Raw genomic sequence first — 10,110 nt, 5'->3', positions numbered from 1 at the left:
AGTACTAATTGTGATATCATTTACTTACCAAGAATAGCCTTTTAACATTACTTGCTCTTACATACATGATCTCACTCACCTTCCTATCTCTGGATATTCAATAATCTTTTGTTACCTGGATAAGATACCTTTTCTATCCTCTCCCTGCCCCCAACCAATCTCCATGACTCCAAATCCAAATGCTAGGCATTTATCAAAAAACATGTATTTAACAAACATTTGTTGTGTACCCTGCCAACTGGCGCCTGCTCTCATGGGGCTCATGGTCAAATAATTACACTAGTATATGATTATAAATGGAATGAGTGCTGTGAAATAAAGAAATGGTTATAAAAGACAGTAATCTAGGGAAGGCTTCCCTATGGAAGTGACACCTGAGTTGGGATCCAAAACACAAGTAAGATTTATGAAGCACTGGAGGAGTAGGGTGAGGACAATGTGTGCTATGACCCTGTTACAGAAAATGCATCGTATTTTCAGAGAATTGAGAAAAGGTCAGTTTGGCCATGACACAGAGAATGATGAAAAAGTACTCTGAGAAGAGGTGGAGCAGTAAGCAAGACTGGAGCTGTGTAAGACTGTGGTTTTTAATACAGAACAACGGAAAATCACTGAAGAACTTCAAGGTCAAGAAGTGGAGGGGGCATGTGATCACACTTGCACTTTGAAGAGATGGTACTGACTTCTGTGTGGAGACTGGATTGGAAAGAGACCAGGGTGGACACTGGGAGACCAATGAAGAGTCTACCACACTGGTCTGGGTGATAGTTCTATCTTTACCTAGGGAGCAGGCTGTGGAAATAGAGAAAAAGGACAGAGATCTCAGAGGTATTTAAAAGATACAGTTACTAGGGCTTGGTAATAGACCACAATAAAGAATGAAGGAGGGGCCCCTGGGTGGCTCAGAGGGTTAAGCCTCTGTCTTCGAATCAGGTCACCATCTCAGGGTCCTGGAATAGAGCCCCACATCGGGCTCTCTGCTCAGCAGGGAGCCTGCTTCCCCCTCTCCCTGCCTGCCTCTCTGCCTACTAGTGATCTCTTTCTCTCTCTGTCAAATAAATAAATAAAATCTTTAAAAAAAAAAAAAAAAGGACGAAGGAGAGAAGTACCCAGGATGAATCCTGGGTTTCTGGCTTCTGGAATCAAATGAATGGTGGTGTCATTCATTAGAAGATGAGGTTCAAAACCGATGATCGTGACTTTGGTTATGTTTGACCATCCCGTCATGGGCTTATAGATAATTACTGAAATAACGGCATAGATGAGATGACCCAGGAGAAAAGGATCGGGTGATAAGAGAGGAAAAGTCTGAACTGAGCCTTGAAGAACGCCAACACTGGATGGAAGATGCAACCACAGAGTCAGAGAAAGAACGGTCAGAGAGAGGAACAAAACCACCAGAGTGCAGTGCCTCCAAACCAAGAGAAAGTGTGTCAAAAGTCTTCCATAGGGGCACCTGGTGGCTCAGTTGGTTAGGCGTCTGACTTGATTTCAGCTCAGGTCATGAACCTCGGGATCCTGAGATCAAGCCCTGCATTGGGCTCTGCACTCAGCAGGAAGTCTGCTTGAGGATTCTCTTTCCCTTCTCCCTCTGCTCCTCCCCGGGCACATGCTTGTGCTCTCTCCCTCTTTCTCTCTCAAATAAATAAATCTTTTTTTTACAAAAAGCCTTCCATAATCTTCCCAAACAATGGTGAATGGTCAGCCCAAAAACTTCTAGCTAAGCCTTTTTCATAGCACCTTTTTTCCTTTTTATTTTACTTTGTATTCCTTTTCACATGTATACTATAGCTATTTGTGTACATATCTTACTACCACTATTATAGTATAGGATCTTTAAAGGCAGGGACTGCTCCTTGTTTATCTCCGTATCTGTGATAAATTGTGCAGAATACTGAATATGTGGCACATTCAGTTATTATTTGGTAAATGAATGATGAGATGATAAGCCATTCAAAATTTAGCTGCGAAGTAAAAAAAAAAAAAAAAAAAAACCTGTAGTATTCAGCAATGTAAATGACTCACTCGGAAGTAAAGTCTTAGAGATGTACCATACTGAAAGAATCTAAGATAAGGACATGCAGTATTTTCAACAATAGTCATTAATGCCATGGAAGTAAAAAGAAAGCCAAATCTGTAGTCTACCTATAATTAATATAGCTACAGTCTACAGCATTGTTTGACATACACCTTTCAAAGGTTGTTGGGACCAACAATCATTTCCAAGTCTACAGTGATAAACTAATTGCAGGCTGTAGTAGTCATGTGGTCAATTTACGTGACATTTCCTTCATTAAGAAACTTCAAAAGTTGTGGTGGGAGGGCAGAGGGGATTTCAGAACCGTTTGAGCAGAAAAATTATTCGTACCACTAGAAATCTGTGTCGAAAGCATGAATGTCATTAGATAAACTCAACTATAAGAGGTTGTCAACAGGTTTCCATGTGAATAATTCATTTATGTCTCTGCATTTACAGCCCTTTCTTCCCACTGCTGGCCCCCCTGTTAACTCCCTTTCAGAAACAGGGTCCAATCAGTATGGCCGGAGCATTTATGGAAAGCTTCATGAAATAAGAAGGACCTGAGTGGGCCCTGAAGAAGGGGAAAACCTTTGGCAGATACAAGAAGAAGAGTCAAGCACATTAGCGCTAAGCAGTGGAGCTGAGAAACAGTACGAGGCCTGGTAGATGCTGGCCACAGTAACAGATTGAGCTGGGAGGAAGTGCAAGGTATGGTCTGGGGAGCCACATTAAAAAGGTTTGTGAATGTTTGATGCATGAGTTTAAATATTATTCTGCAGCTGGTAGAGAATCCGTGGTGCAATCCTCCTCAACTGGATAGGAAGGGAGAAGGAAGAGAACAGAGTTTCAGCATCAGACAGGGAACTCTTCTCAACGAAACAGGACCCCTCCTGCTACAGTTGAAAACCACTGCTGTAAGACAAAAACACTCAGATAAAACCCTTAAAGGCGAAGAAAGGCTCTTGACTAGGATTTAACAGCAGCAAAGTGATAACTTATGGTAAGAAACCAACCCTCTCACTCCCTGGCTTTGTATTCACCTTTTTGTTATCTCATTTTGATGAGCTCTATACCTTCAAGCCCCACAGTACTTGTCTCCCTCACTCTTTAGCTGAACAACAACTCAGTGAAAATCTTTTTCTTTGTATTTCCGTGGCAGAGTGGATACAGACTGACATTTCCCAGAATTACATTAGAAACCACTAGGAGAAAGAAAACAAAAAGATAAGAATAATGCAAAAAGAGTCAATTATCCCAAGTACAGAGCTGGGGTCCGAAGTTCCCTAAGATAGGTAATGTCATCAAAGCAGTGAGCCTGAGAGGTACACTGTCAAAGAAGCATCTTCCAACCAGGAACCCCAATCTCTACATAAAGGGATGCAACCACAAGGACCACACAACTCTTAGTTAAACCCTCTTTCCAGACCCTCTTCCTTTCCAGTTTTCAGGCAACCCCAAATCCCAGGAGCTTTTCCCTATCCTACCTAAGAAGTCACTCTCACACATGCTATCTAATCCCACCATTCTGCCACCTTGACTATATCTCTTTTCCACAAACCATCATACATACCACCTCCTAAAATATCACGAAGTCTGTGCTACAAACAACCATACCACTACACTTATCTCTCTCTCTCTCTCTCTCTCAATCTCTCTCTGCACACCCCCCTTTCCCTCCTCAACCTGGGCCTTTTTTGAAAACTCTGTTGCAAGAAAGAAAAGACCAAAGGCTGTGAATGTCATACTTTCACCTGAGAGTCATTGTTTCCACTTCTTCATCTGACTCTAAGCTATGTGACCACCAAGCTCTGCCGGTGCTTCAGCATCCAGGAAAAATGCCTATGTTCACAAATCCAACCTCATTCTGTTTCAAATCTCCCTTATCTGCTGGAGACCTCTGGCCAAGCTCCAGATTCCTGATGGAGGTACACACTTACTCCACATCTGAAGAAGGGCAGTGGTTGACGTGGTCTGAAGTGTTGGGGTTCGGAGCCAACAGCCAAGAAAGAATTCTTGAGATGTCTTTGGCATAAAAAGGTGCTTTTATTAAAGCATGGGGACAGGACCCGTGGGCAGAAAGAGCTGCACTGGGGTTGTTGAGAAGTGACTGACTGTATAAGAATTTTTAACCTATGGAGGGGAGACTGATGTTAGGGCTCCAAGAAGCTGAGTCTATAGGTTTCTGGAGATTGCTTTTTTCTTGTAAATCATTAAGACAGTTGCAAACTGATGGAGACTCAGGTCCTGCATGACTGTGATCTCTATCAGTTCACCGTTTGTTTTTCCCCTTTTGTTCTAGGGCAGCCAGGAATCCCTGAGGAACATCACACATATTCTGTCTCGGGGGAGGACTGCGGGGGCGTGTTAGCTTGTGCTTTGCCCTCGGCTTGCCTTCTGCTCCCTCATCACTGGTGACTGGCACCCTTGAACACCCAATTAATGATACAGATCACATTCCCCAAACTGATGTGGGAAACAGAGGCAGAAGAAAAGTTACTAAATTTCCTTACTATCTAGAGTCCACTGACAGTCCTTGAAACAGGCAGAGTGACCTTCCTCTAGGGACTCAACTGCCTGCACATTAACACTTTGCTAAGGGCAAAAGGCAATCCTAGCCTGACCGACCCCTACCCCCAACCAGGATCCTGTAAGTCTACTTTAACATATAAAAATTCCTTTAGGAACTTCCTTTATCTTTAAACCCTCCAAGATACATGCTGGCAATCATCCCCAAGAATACGGCCCACCGATATATATCTGAAGGGTCTCATAACTAAGGTTTTATTCAACGGTAATAAATGACCTTTTCCCAACAACAGCTAGCCCCCCTCAAGGTCCTGGAAACCTTGCTTCCAAAATTCCTTAGAGACTTATGCTATCCCTGACCCTCTCCCAAACTGCAAGTATATAATGGACCACCCCTCACAACCCCAGGGCAGCAGCTCTTCCTGCCCATGGGTCCTGTCCCCGTGCTTTCATAAACCACCATCTTTCACCAAAGATGTCTTAAGAATCTTTTCCTGGTCGTTGGCTCCAGACCTCACCCCACTGAACCTCACCTATATTCTAAAACTTCATCAAAACCACCTGCTCTGCCACCCCTGAAATAACTCTCTCAACATATTATACCTCCTCTACTCCCAGCACCACCACCACTTCCATCATGTATCTGGAAAAGATGTTTTCATAGAATTTCACAATAACAATTCCTTTACTTTATTAGAAGACTAAGATACTGAAATAAAGCTGAGCAACACTGAGAGGAAGGAGAAGAGAGAGAAACTTACGTAACTTAGTGGCAAAGGTCTGTTTTGAGAAGGACCTGTAAGTTTTTATGAACTTCCTTTCGGTGGATTTTTTTCAGCCAAATATATTAGAAAGTTATAGGTACAACAATGCCACCAGGAACTCTTAGTGTTCACCCGGAATCGAGCACCAAGCATCATCTCCTACTCGGACTTGCAGCCAAGTTGAAAAGGGAAGTCAGCTCTGTGTGGATCATTTCCAAACAGGACCACCCAAAATTCCCTCTATCCCTGCACACACATGTCACTCCTCCCATCAGAGGGGGAGGCTATTTTCCCCTGGACTGGTCTTGTAACTTGCTTTGGTCAATAAAATGAGACAAGAGTGACATTTTAGTACGCCTAAGAACTGTAAGAACTTTAAGGCCTTAAGAAGACTTGTAGTTTAAAAAAAAAAGAAGATGACTTGTAGTAGTTTTGAGGCATCTGGATGGCACTGTCTGTTAAGCATCCAACTCTTGGTGTCGGCTCAGACCATGATCTCAGGGTCATGAGATTAAGCCCTGCATCCGGCTCTGTGCTCAGTGTGGAATCTGCTTGGAATTCTCTCTCCCTCTCCTTCTGCCCCTCCCTCTTGTGCATTCTCTCTCCCTCTCTCTCTCTCTCTCTCTCTCAAAATAAATAAATAAATCTTTTTAAAAAGAGGAATTGTAGTTTCTGTTTTTGTGTTTTGGGGAATCAGCTAACTGGTTAAAAAGTTCAGGCTACACCGCTAAATAAGAAGAGAGAGGCCTAACCAGCCCCTAACCATTCCAGCAGAGGCCAGATGTGTATGTGATACCATCTTGGACATTCCAGCCCCAGCTGAGCTCCCAGGTGAATACAGCCAACACCACATCTAGCAGAAAAACTACCTAGTGGAGCCCAGCCAACTCTCAGAATCCATGAGAAATAAGAAACTGTCATTGTCTTAAGCCATGAAGTTTTGAGGAAGTTTATTACACCATTATATCGATAACTGAGACTTATTTAAAAATTCAACCCATCTCAGTCAAGGATATCAATAAGTCTGGATCCCAGATAACTTCTTAATTTGCCCAGTTTATGTTTTAATGGTCCTTTTGTTACTTGTTCTATATTGATCTCAACCATGAATTCAAGACAGTTCTGACTTCAAATATTATGTCCTATATTTCCCATAAGAACAAAGTTATTAGAGCTTACTCTGAGTTCAGGAACTCTGACTACATTTTTTTATTCCCTTAATATAGCTAATGCTTTAACTTGCTCTGATTCTGAAGACACTTTGGATTTTATTATTGGCCTACATTTTAAATTTTACTTTCAAAATGTCCAGTGTCTGTAGTTGCGGTGATAATCTCCCTTTGAATATGTTTTGCAAGTTTATTCATGCTTTTCAAATGTAAATTCAATGTGAGAGCAGTGTGTAGTTAGATAATAGCATTCATCAGATGTCACCACTGAAAGGGAAGGATTCTCAAGGGATTCAGCTCTAATCCTCCTCTCCTCCTTACTCTCTACAGTCTGTGTGTGACTTATTCAGTGCCGGTGACTTCAATTAGCATATGTAAAATGATGACTCACAAAGCCAGACTTCTGATTTGGACTTCTCTCCTAGGATTCAGATACGGTTCCAAATGTCTACCAGGTATCTCTACTGGGATGTTCCACAGGCTTCCCCTGACTCAATGTCTCCAAATGAAACTCACTGTCCTCCAAAACTTATTCTTTCTTAATCCTTCACTCACTGAATGACAGCATTCTTCCAGAAATCTGGCATGTGGGTCTCCCCACCAGACCAGGAGCCCTAAGTCCCATTCATCTCCATATCTCCAAATCTTAGTGCTCACTGAGCATTCTTTCAATTAATAATTAATAATCAAAGGAAAACTGTTTCATTCTGGTTTTAGTTACCCCAATGAGAAAGATCAGCTCCTGTCTAACCCAACTAAATGTGTCAATACTTTCAACATCATCTAGTCATGTCCAAGGCAAGACTTATGGGAACCAAATGAGCCACCACAGGCCACATACGCTTGGGAAGATCTTGGCCTTGGGACACCCATGATGTACAGCCTCCTTTACCAGGACTAATAAAGTTCATTTGAAAAGGTTAAATGATGGACCCATTGTCTCAGTTCCCAAGCCCCTAAGGGACCAGAACTCTGTTCTGAGCAAAGCATATCACCCTCCTAATTACAGGAATGAGACATTTTCCTGGTAACTCATGCTGCCATGTCCCCAGGTTATTTTTGTACTTCATAGCTAAACAATATCAAATGGTGCTACCTTTTGGGAAATTAGCTTTCAAGGTGATTTTTTTCTGATTACAAATTCTAGCCAGTTCCAAGAATTCAATGTCAACTCAGTTCAAATTTATGGTTTCTTTAAGGCACTGTGATGTTAATCCCTCCTTATTGTTGGGTGATGTATGCTAGCCTAAGTCCTGCCTGGCTCATTACGTCCCACTTTCACTCTGTGTAGCTCTGGAAGTCCAACCTGCTTCAAAGCCAAACCAGTCTGGGTCACAGGTATTTTGAGTTTGTCTCTACAGCCTAAATGTCTTTTTTTTTTCCCTAAAATATTTTATTTATTTATTTGACAGAGATCACAAGTAGGCAGAGAGGCAGACAGAGAGGCAGGCAGAGAGAGAGGTGGAGGCAGGCTCCCTGCGGAGCAGAGAGCCCAATTCGGGGCTCGATCCCAGGACCCTGGGACCATGACCCGAGCCAAAGGCAGAGGCCTAACCCACTGAGCCACCCAGGCGCCCCGCCTAAATGTCTTTCATTTTCTTGGTAGGATGGTAAGTGACACTTTGGGGTCAATATTTTTAAGACTTATGTCTATAGGGGCACCTGGGTGGCTCAGTTGGTTAAGCATCTGCCTTCAGCTCAGGTCATGATCCCAGATGATGGGATCAAGCCCCGCATTGGGCTCCTTGCCCTGGGGAGCCTGCTTTTCCCTCTACCTCTGCCAGCCGCTCTCCACCCTTCCCCCCAGCCGCTTGTGCCCTCTGTCAAATAAATAAATTTTTTTTAAAAAATAAATATTTATTTATTTAACAATAGAGATAAAAATTATCTCTAATAAATGCTTTTATATTCCAGATTAATTTATAGCATCTTAAATAATAAATGTTTTGATTTGACAATTTTTTTATGAAATCAAACAATCTCAGGTATACATGAGACATACTCTGAGTTTATAATTCTAATTTTTTTTTAAGATATTATTTATTTATTCGACAAAGATCACAAGTAGGTGGAGAGCAGGCAGAGAGAAAGAGGGGGAAGCAGGCTCCCCATTGAACAGGGAGCCCAATGCTGGGCTCAATCCCAGGACCCTGAGATCACAACCGGAGCTGAAGACAGAGGCTTTAAGCCACTGAGCCACCCAGGTGCCCCACTGAGGCACCCCAGGTGCCTCTAAATTCTTAAAAGTAACTCTGTTTTTCATTCAAATACATTTGCTTTTCTGGAGTTTGGGTTCATTGCTTTTCTGGATTATAATGGGTTCATTCAAAATATTCATTATTGCCTTCCCTGCTGATAGTGTTCTTGCAAACATGGTGAATGTTCCTAAAACCTGCTAGACTTTCTGTAAGAAGTGTGGCAACCACCAATCCCACAAAGTGACACAATACAAGAAGGACAAGGATTCTCTGTATGCCCAGGGAAAGCAGCATTATAACAGTAAGCAGAGTGTCTATGATAGGCAGACTAAGCCGATTTTCTGGAAAAAAAAAAACCCTAAAACTACAAAGAGGACTGTGCTGAAGCTTGAATGTGTTGAGTCCAACCACATATCTAAGAAAATGCTGGCTATTAAGAGATGCAAGAATTTTGAACCGGGAGGAGATAAGAAGAGAAAAGGCCAAGTGATCCAGTTCTAAGCTTCATATTTGGTTTTATGAAGCTGATAAAATCTTGAGGTTATGTTCAAAATGAAAAAAAATTCTCTTTATTAAAATAGCACTTGCTAATCTCATAACATTTGAATAAAAAAAGAAATTTAATCTCCCTGAAAACAATTTTTGGCATTAAAATTCATTACATCTGTTTACATAGTTATGGGGAAAACTCAACAAAAACTACCGATCTATTTAACATCTTGTGCTTGATGAAACACATTAGAACACGAAATACCAAACTTTGGAACACAAATACACAGTCAAAAGACAGGTCCTTTCATTACCAGGCTGTGTTACACTACTTTTATAACAAATCTTATCATCTTCTCCCCATCTTTTGCCTTTCCATATACATAGCCTATAAAACTGTGGGATTATAAACTGAACTAACTAGGGGGGCGCGTGGGTGGCTCAGTGGGTTAAAGCATCTGCCTTCGGCTCGGGTCATGATCCCAGGGTCCTGGGATCGAGCCCCGCATCGGGCTCTCTGCTCTGCAGGGAGCCTGCTTCCTCCTTTCTCTCTCTCTGTCTGCCTCTCTGTCTACTTGTGATCTCTGTCTGTCAAATAAATAAATAAAATCTTAAAAAAAAAAAAAAACTGAACTAGGGAGGGAAAATTTAACACATCTGTGAAATGAGCATTATAAATAAATCAATGCCAATGTGCTATCAGCAAAGGTCTTAACAAATCCACTCTACTTAATGAAATAAAATGAACACAGTAACAGATTTACATGAGAATGGATAAAGTTCAAATATCAGAAAATAACAATTCAGTTTAGCAAATCTTTTCATTAAATTCTAAAAGTATTCTTTAGATCTTTAAATGTAATGCATTTCCTATCAAAATCCAACTGCCGGGGCGCCTGGGTGGCTCAGTGGGTTAAGCCGCTGCCTTCGGCTCAGGTCATGAT

The 10,110-nt window shown here is 41.8% G+C and overlaps 1 pseudogene; it reads left to right on the top strand.

Annotated features, from left to right (window-relative positions):
• The first annotated feature begins 506 nt into the window (after positions 1-506).
• Positions 507-9,178, top strand: LOC111157181 (annotated as a pseudogene).
• Positions 9,179-10,110: the final 932 nt, after the last annotated feature.

This window comes from Enhydra lutris, unplaced genomic scaffold, assembly GCF_002288905.1.
Source record: "Enhydra lutris kenyoni isolate GAN:26980312 unplaced genomic scaffold, ASM228890v2 scaffoldscaffold52, whole genome shotgun sequence".
Classification (NCBI taxonomy): Eukaryota; Metazoa; Chordata; class Mammalia; order Carnivora; family Mustelidae; genus Enhydra; species Enhydra lutris.
The sequence above is the reverse complement of the archived record's forward strand: the minus strand, read 5'-3'. Positions and strand labels throughout refer to the sequence as shown.